At 37.6% G+C, this 9,929-nt stretch overlaps 1 long non-coding RNA gene across 1 annotated transcript; it reads right to left on the minus strand.

Moving 5' to 3' along the window:
- Positions 1 to 233: 233 nt before the first annotated feature.
- LOC136066513 (uncharacterized) lies at positions 234 to 4,016 on the minus strand. Its single transcript, XR_010628005.1, has 3 exons — positions 2,728 to 4,016; positions 2,402 to 2,600; positions 234 to 492 (listed from the first exon to the last, which is right to left on the minus strand). It is a non-coding gene; the product is annotated as an uncharacterized LOC136066513 (long non-coding RNA).
- Positions 4,017 to 9,929: the final 5,913 nt, after the last annotated feature.

Genomic DNA, 9,929 nt, shown 5'->3' on the forward strand with positions numbered 1-9,929 from the left:
AATCTTGTATCAAGTTACAATAAACAAATACTAATTTCATTGGTGATGATTTTTCAAAATTTTGTTTGAGGATTTTTAAATACTAGTTGCTAACCCGTGCTATGCAAGGGAAAGTTCAGGAAATCTATTTTAATATGTTATATGTTTTTTCTCTTTATTAAGCACTAATAAATAAAATTTTTATATTTGAACAAATAAATCAAGGTTATAGTAACAATTTCCACATTAAAATCGCAATAATATAACATCAAAAACTTACATACAAATAAATACAAAAATAATTTGTTTATGCTTATATGCTTCCACTTCTCATGGTTGGAAATCTTCATTACTGTATACAATTGTATCTTTGTATGATGTAATCTCATTTTTAACCTCAAGGCAAAGTTTAATCATGGTCCCAAAGAGCAACACAAAGTTGTTTTCAGGCCCTTGGCAGTGTTATTTCTTTTCCATGGTACCCTAGATCTCCCAAAAGTGCAGCTTATATGCCTAGAAAAAGAAAATATCTTATTTACTTCCTTGACAATAACAAAGACCACCACATGAAAATGTCCACTTAACAGAATAAGAATCATATTATTTAGTTTCACTAATCCACAATTGAATTTAGTAACTCACATTAAAGATAACACCAAAGACTTTAAATTACATACAGTCCATCATTTTCATCATGAAAATCAAAAGATATGAGCATGTGGTTTGAAAATCACCATCTAAAGCATTGCCATGTCAGAAAACAAAAAGAATATATCAAGCATTGAGCACACACTTAACGTGGAATGTAAGAACTTGGTCATTTTTTAACTTGATTAGTGCAGCTCTTTTATCTAATTTCAATATTAAAATCTACAAAATAGGAATTTAATATTTAAAAAAAAATTTATATCCCTAAACTTATTATTTAATGGGAAAAGAGAAAGCAAAGAGTTAAAAAAATGCTTTCACATCTATCTTAGACATGAATCTTTTCTACTATCCACTCAAAGTCAATCACTAAGCTATCATGCATGAAAATGTTTGTGGAGTGGTCTCACACCATTGGCATAAATGATATGTATTTCAAAGTGTTTTGATTATTCAACCTTCCATCAAACCCCATCTGTTCTATAGATCATCATGCACAATTCAAATTCCCATTCTCATTGCTTTAAAGTGGCATCACATCAACAATAACGATATTAAAAATTTAAGTGATATGATTATGAATCTTTAGTACTCTTCTCAAATACTACCAATATGCATGAGTATTCATTCATCTAATAAATAATTTAATATGCATATGAGTAATCAAGTCAGTATGTGGAAACTTAATATGACATTTTTAATTTGGAACATGCAAACATGTAAATATGACATTTCAAGTTTAATTTGCATATGAGTAATCAAGTCAGCAGCGTGTGATTGCAGAATCCTTAAAAGTGATGTGGACAACTTTTCTTTTCTAGCTAAATGTGCATTACCATTCTAGAATTTTTGCAAAGTATATTAGAAGATACCATAAAACTGGAGGAAAAAAAAAACCAAAAAGAAATTGAAAGAAGTTGGAAACACACACCTAAAAAGAACCATCAGTTTGATAAAGCACTCATTATATATTTATAAATTCATGACCAGTTGTCTATTAATTGTATATATCAAGAAGCCAACTCTACCTCAAACTGAGAAGTCTGTCTTTGTGAGTTTCAGATTAGAGATAGATTTTTTATTCTTAGATAACATGTCTACTTGTTATAATTAGTACATAGCTAAAAGGAAAATATGCTGCAAAAATTGCATAAAATAATATAAATGAATCAATTAAAAAAAAAAATGTGAGTACTACTGGGCTTATTTTTATTAATTTTCTAACTTGTACATGCCAATTTGATTTTAGATTGTTGTCATGATACCCATTGACAAAGCATCAAACAGGGCCAAGAAAAGCCTTTTCACAAACCTTTTCTTTTAAAGTCATAGATAATAGGTCATATCAAATGGATTTATGGCAAACTATAATGGAATAAGCTTCAAAACCCCAAGATTTATAAGCTACTCAGGTAAAAAAGTAAATTCCCAAAGCCATAATCTATTTATTCTAAAGATAACAACACAAAAATACATCTAAATGCTAACAGTTCTATATAAACAAAATTATAACTTAAAGAAATCAATAAAGACCTATAAAGAATATATAAACCAACTTAACTTTGAGAATTATCAATTACCAAAATATCAGTCATCTTAATCACAATATCCCATAGAAAAGATTATATTATTTATAATCAGAATTTTCCAACCAACCCAAACAATATCCACTTAAAGCTTTTTTCTTCTTCTGGTAGCAAATGTAAGTCATGGATGTTTATGGGGATAGAAGAATATACTACCATTTTAAAAAGGCTTAGACAAAGATACTTACCCAAGAGAATGAACTTTTGATAGAATCATTGATTTGAAAACTTCTACTTTTAAGAACCCCTTCAACAAAAAGAAGAGTTTTGACTAAGGACAAAGATCCGCTTCGCGTTTTTAGGTCTTGTTGTGGGAAGGAATTCACCACTATGGTTGAAGATAAGTTTCCCATCTTGAACCACAACTTCATAAGCCTTCCTTTCTGCCTACAATGCATGATGATTGAACTTCAAATTAAGTATGGTGTTTGTTCCGTGATGCATGATTGCTTTTTATCAAAATACAAACTCTACTTCCTAGCTAGGGAGCATAAAGTAGGGACATGAGACTCACTGGACCAAGATATTTGATGCATTGTAGTTGAAGCTTCAATCTTAGAATATCTCTCACGATTGACCTCTTTTCCTTCTACTATGTTGAGCTTGTTATTTTTTGAAGTTCAGATGTCAAGCAAATTAAAAGTCAAAATTGTTGTAATTTAGTCAAATTTATCATTGCTCCCCATATGCAGAATTCCACTGAGACCTAGCATCAAACACCTCATAGGCACTATTATAGAGACACTTTTTATCATTTTGTCGAATAAAGCAAAAGCTAATATTTAAATTGCCACAATTGAAAGCACAACCACCATTCAAAATTTGATAGATAAGTAGGATAATTAATTGATATAAATAATTAAACTGTCTATTTACTAATATATCTTGTAGGCATTCTATCAAACACCTGTTAGGAATCTCAAACAGCTATAGTAACCAACCCCAACCTTCAAAACAAACATAAAATTCCCACAAAAACACAAATATTTCAGTCATATAGCAATATGCAACAATACCCACAAAAGAAATTTTGATTTTTGGGGTTATACCATCCTTCTTTCCTCTCATCCTAATAATTCCAATTCTCCAATACTACCAACCATGAACGATTAAAAAAATTAAAAAATATATATATATCAAGAAAATTTCAAAACTTGCTTCAGAGGTTGTGTTAGAGTTTTTGGATTGCTCATAGCTTCCTTGACGACACCGGAAGCATCTGAGTTTTGGGTTTTTGGGTTTTGATTTTGGGGAAGGAGAGGGTTTTGATTTTTAGGGAAGAAGATGGTTGCATGAAAGAATCTAAAAAGAGAGTGGAGGGCATCGGGTATTTTGGGAGAAAAAAAGAGTATCAAATTTAGAAATATATATATATATATATTACTGGTAGCAGTTTAGGTGGCTTGATGTTGGTGAGAGACTAGCTTGCCTGTGGATGATAGTTTGACACTCGACGATTCTTTCTCAATCTCCTTTTTTTGTTTTTTTTTTTGTTTTTTTTGTTTGTTTGTTTGTTTGTTTGTTTTTCATTGTTTTGAGGAAGAAGATGTCTGTTGGTTTATGGGTATGGTGGGTATGGTGGGTTTTGATTGAGGAATCTGTGGGTATGGTGGGTATGGTGTCTTGGTTTGCCATGCGTTTGATCGAGGAGGAGCTAGTAGAGAAAGGAAAGGCGTGCATTTTGGTGAAAGAAAAGGTAGAGCATTGTGAAAGAGTTTTGGTGAAAGAAAGGGTAGAGCATCGTGAAAGAGAAGGTAGAGCATCAGTGGTTTTATTATTATTATTTTTTTAATATTGAGCTGACATGAAAATTGTGGGAGTTTCAGAGATTTCGGTTATATATATATATATATATGATTAGGACATCAACACTAGAGGTTGTAAATAGATTTGCATTTTTTTTTCTTTTCTTTTCTTTTCTTTTGAAGAAATCAAACGTTATAGAATTATAGTTGAATTTTGTATGATTGATCAATCAAATAAAAGTCATTTTAATTATAGGTATCTACGTTACAACTTTCAAAAACATAAATTCAAATAATTTCTTGACTTATCCTATATAAAAATTAATGTTTTAATCTTTCATTCCATTATTTTTCTATTGAATTTTCATTTCATTTCATTTCATTATTATTATTAATTACTAAAATTTTAAGATACTTTCTTATTTCCTTATCATGGAGTATTATTATTGGTGGTGCTAAAAAGCCATATTGCTATTTTTAGAACCACCAATTCTAAAAAGTAAGTTGCAATGACGGAGACAAACTTAAAAATTTTAACTCCTCAGCTACAATGCATAACCATCTATAGTTGTGCATTATAGCTCAAGAGCTAAGCCAAATAGTTCATTTTATTGCTCCCTCCAAATTAAATGATATTTCTTCTTTTTTCTTTTTTTCCTATTCTTCCCGTTGGCTCTCTCTTTAGTCTCACCCTCTCCCATTTTCATTTTCTTTTCTCTCTCTCCCTCACTCTCACCAACCCAAGCCCTTATTTCTACCTAGCGCTGACCCTCACTCTCTTTTCAGCTCCTCACTCTTGTCGACCCAATCTGTGGGTTTCGCTGTGGGTTTCGGGTTTAATGGTTTGCGGGTTTGATGGTGGTGGATTTTGGGTGGTGGATTTTGGCTGGGTTTCGTGGGTCAATAGTGGTGTGGCTAGATTTTGTGGGTTTGGATGGGTTTCGTGGTGGCGGTTGTGGTCGGGATCGAGATGTGTTTTTGTTTGGGGGTTTGTGTTGGTGGTTGAGATTGGTTGCGCTACTGATGGCAATTGCGTGGGTCAGTCAGTGGCTTGGCTTTGTGGGTCTTTTGCTATGGTTATGGGTAAATGTTGCAATTGTTGTTGGTTGTGGTGGTGGTGGTGGTGGTGGTGTTGTGGCTAGGTTTGGAATGATTTTAGGTAGCGCTTTTTGGATATGGGATGGATTTTGTGGTGTTGATGTGGTGTGTTTGTTGGAGGATTTGTGGGTTTGTTGAATTTGGAGTGGTTTTATCCGTGATTTTGTTTGGTTTTTGAGATGATTTTGTTGAAAATTTGGTGGATTTGGGTAGTGGTGATGGTGGCTGGTGGGCTGTGGAGGCGGTTGTGGGTTTGCTAGTTGTTCTTTAAAATCATGAGATGAGATGAGAGAGGGAGAGACAAATATAGGGAGTTGTGGAAGAAATAATAAAAAATTAATAAAAAAATAATATATAAATGAAAAGCTAAAAACATAGAACCATTGATGTTGGGTGTTTTGTAAAGTGAGAAGGTAAAATAAATAAAGTGGCTTTTTGTGGAGCCAAATTGCTAAATTTATGACTCCACCAATGTGGATGCTCTTACAAATATTTTTTTTTTTTTGAGAAACCAAACCATGAATCTTGTTGAATCAAAGCTTTATCACAGGTTACACAAGGAGAGATGTCTACAGGAACATTCTCCAACCAAAAATGTGGTTCTAACAAACTTTTATTTTTTCTAGCTAAATTCTTAGTGACTAAATTACTAGTGCACCTTACACGGGAAAAAGAAATGAAACTAAACACATTTTTTGCTGCCCTCGAATATTCAATCACAAGTCCACGCCTTGCCAAATAGATACTATCCAAGTTAAGAAAGTTAATCACATAGCTGAATCACCTACAATCTCTGCCTTAGTAATACCAATCTCACGTGCAAAGAGCAAGGCCTTGCTACAAGCCAGAGCTTCAACCTCTTCAACAGAAAAAGGGAGCATGATCCTCTCTAACATAGCACCAATTACCTCACCTCTGCAATCCTGAATAGGAACACCCAGTCCAACTGTTGAGATATCCTTGAATAATGCTCCATCAAAATTAATTTTGAAAGGGGCATGCCATGGTGGCGACCAATGGGCAAGGAAAGGTATCGGTTGGTGAGGAGAGGGGGGGGGGGGGGATGAATGTACCTCATGGAATTCATGAAGATGCTCCACTACAAAAAGAGAAAATATGAGATATAGGAAGAGAGGGTTGATATAAGCAGCTGGCATTATGACTAAACTTGAGGCTCTAGGCTACCATTGAAAATAAATCAAATTCAAAGGAGTTTGGGCGGTTCAAAATNGAGCGCCTGAGGGATAACGCTCGAGGGTTTCTTTCCGAATTCACTAGCCGACCCTGGAGAAATCTCTTCTTGCCTCTGACATGGCCAAGCTAAGGAATATGAGTGGGTTAGGTTGTCCCGACCTTAAGAAGTATCTAGGCATGGTGGGTCCTTTAGCCCTATTTACTTTATTCAAAGTTTGTCACTTAGTACCTTTTCTTTCTTTTTACGGAGTTATTGTTATGCAGGCTATCCAGGCCTTTTTAGGTTAGGCGAGGAGGTCGATGACCATAGCAATGCCTTAACGCAAGAGCGTGACAAGTTCTTGGGGGCTGCCAATACTCTCAAGAGATCTGAGGCCACCTAAAAAAGGCGACTGAGGATCTGGAGAGATGACGAAGGCCAGGGATACTGTTGTCTCCGACCTAGCCGTGGCCAGGAAGCAAGCTGAGGATCAAATAATCGCTTGCAAGACGTTGAGGGTCAATTACAGACTGCCAAAGAGAACATTCTATAGAAAGAAAAGTTGACCGTGGGCAATCCATGAGAAGGTGTTGCCGAGTATGCCAGGGACGAGACTGTGAGAGCCAGGGACGAGGCTGTGAGAGCCAGAGACGAGGCGGTATTTGCAAAAATAGACGCTGAGCACTCTGTGAGAACAGCAGAGAAGGATGCTTTCGCAGATGGGGTGGCTAAGACTGAGCCACCTTCGGGCTCAAGTTCCTGCAGTGTGCAGGCATTACTGTTTCTCAGACCTGGCATGAAGCCCTCAACCAAGCAGGAGTTGATGTCTCATCTGATCTTAGGAGGGAGGACAGGGTATATTACCCTATTGCCATTTGCGAGGTTGCACCTGCTGCTCCGTCGATGATGGGGGTCCTCATTACTAGCGGTTGAGAGTCACGATAAGACCGCCGAGGATATACCATTAACTGATCAATCCGAGGAGGTTGAGCCCCAGAAAGCGTTGGGAGAAGTTATAACGAGGGTCAGGAAATATCATAAAACGTGGCAAGTCCTCCGGCGGACCTTTCGAAACCAAGCCCTTAGGCCTTGGCCAAAGCCTTTTGATTTACTTATTGACTTAATTTGCCTACTGAGTTGAGGAGACTAGTATACGACATAGGATAAATTTATTTATTTTCTCTTTTATCTTCTCTTTTATCTCATTTTGTTTCTGCCTCAGTGGCGTTGTAAGGGAGTTGTATACTTTCCGTTTGAACTGAATACTTAATACTTTGCTTCCAACTAATGATATTTTCTTTTATTTGCTTTACTATTGTATTCTGCTCAATATTCGTATTCTATTCTGGAGTTAGCCTCATGAAACCATCTGTTATTCTTCAAATATAAATCTAAAGACCGTATTATAGCTTGACTCTAAGTAACGCTTTGGTTTTTCTCCAGATAGTTATTTTCTCCATGGGTTCGAGTCCGAAGACCATGCAATACCCTGGTTATGCTTAGTACTTCTATTTTTCTATAAGTATCTAGTTTTCCATAGGCTTGGGTCCGAGGACCATGCAATACCTTGGTTCTATCTAGTACTTCTATTTTTCTATAAGTATCTAGTTTTCCATAGGCTTGGGTCCGAAGACCATGCAATACTTTGGTTCTGTCTAGTACTTCTATTTTTCTATAAGTATCTAGTTTTCCATAGGCTTGGGTCCGAAGACCATGCAATACCTTGGTTCTGTCTAGTACTTCTATTTTTCTATAAGTATCTAGTTTTCCATAGGCTTGGGTCCGAGGACCATGCAATACCTTGGTTATGTGTAGTACTTCTATTTTTCTATAAGTATCTAGTTTCCCCATAGGTTTGAGTCCGAGTACCATGCAATACCTTGGTTCTGTCTAGTACCCAGGTATAATGGTGTGAATAGTTTTACCATAGGCTTGGGTCCAAGGACCATGCAATACCTTGGTTCTGTCTACCATTTCTATTTTTCTGTAAGTATCTAATTTCCCCATAGGTTTGGGTCCGAGGACCATGCAATACCTTGGTTCTGTCTAGTACCCAGGTATAATGGTGTGAATAGTTTTACCATAGGCTTGGGTCCGAGGACCATGCAATACCTTGGTTCTGTCTACCACTTCTATTTTTCTGTAAGTATCTAGTTTCCCCATAGGTTTGAGTCCGAGGACCATGCAATACCTTGGTTTTGTCTAGTACCCAGGTATAATGGTGTGAATAGTTTTACCATAGGCTTGGGTCCGAGGACCATGCAATACCTTGGTTCTGTCTACCACTTCTATTTTTCTGTAAGTATCTAGTTTCCCATAGGTTTGAGTCCGAGGACCATGCAATACCTTGGTTCTGTCTAGTACCTAGGTATAATGGTGTGAATAGTTTTACCATAGGCTTGGGTCCGAGGACCATGCAATACCTTGGTTCTGTCTACCACTTCTATTTTTCTGTAAGTATCTAGTTTTTCCATAGGTTTGAGTCCGAGGACCATGTAATACCTTAGTTCTGTCTAGTACCCAGGTATAATGGTGTGAATAGTTTTACCATAGGCTTGGGTCCGAGGACCATGCAATACCTTGGTTCTGTCTACCACTTCTATTTTTCTGTAAGTATCTAGTTTTCCCATAGGTTTGAGTCCGAGGACCATGCAATACCTTGGTTCTGTCTAGTACCCAGGTATAATGGTGTGAATAGTTTTACCATAGGCTTGGGTCCGAGGACCATGCAATACCTTGGTTCTGTCTACCACTTCTATTTTTCTGTAAGTATCTAGTTTTCCCATAGGTTTGAGTCCGAGGACCATGCAATACCTTGGTTCTGTCTAGTACCCAGGTATAATGGTGTGAATAGTTTTACCAATAGGCTTGGGTCCGAGGACCATGCAATACCTTGGTTCTGTCTACCACTTCTATTTTTCTGTAAGTAGAGGTTTGTCCTCGGACCGCTTTACTGGAGATGATTCCTCCTTGGATCAGATTATAATCTTTACACGTGGCGTTGATCTCGCCTCCAGCTCGAGGCCCCATCTTTTTCATTTATAAAGCGCCCATTGTCCGTTCATGTTCCGCGCTTGACGCTTCGGTGTGCGAAACGCGCATTCATTAATGTCCTCGTAAATTAACACGAGTCCAACGGTCTATGGCCTCCTTGGAAATTGGTAGCTTCATTATTAGCCCAGCTGATAATTCTCTTTTCGAACTCTGCATGAATTAATTCTCACCAACCCCCATCCCCTATATAAGGTGAGGAGGTGGTTTGTCCACAATCCATGAACTTCCCAGCACAAACAGAAAAGACACCTCCTTCCAGCTTCCCAATCCCTTTAAACAACCCCGCCGGAATTGTGATTGGAGTTGGCAAATATGAGGCGGCTCTAGGGGGGTGTGAGGGCATCCAAGCCAAGAGCCATTATGGCCGCAGCCCCCACTGGGCTTCCGGTGCGGCAGAGTCTAGGCGTAACCCGATGACACCATATAAGGTGGCCCGGAGGGATGTTGTTAGAGTACCTAACGTCTTTCCTCGGAGCGCACCCCCGACGAAGAAGGCGTGCGAATTCACCTCATGGGCGGTGCTCGAGTGTTGCCATCTCCAACGGCCAACACTCGTGAGGATTGGAGAGAAGGAAGGGAACATCATGGGGAAGGTATCCCGGAGCCCCTGCATCTGCTCCTCTCTTTGTTCCAGCTCTGCCTGGC

The sequence above is a fragment of the Quercus suber genome, unplaced genomic scaffold (assembly GCF_002906115.3).
Source record: "Quercus suber isolate HL8 unplaced genomic scaffold, Cork oak 2.0 scaffold_1, whole genome shotgun sequence".
In the NCBI taxonomy this organism is placed as follows: domain Eukaryota; kingdom Viridiplantae; phylum Streptophyta; class Magnoliopsida; order Fagales; family Fagaceae; genus Quercus; species Quercus suber.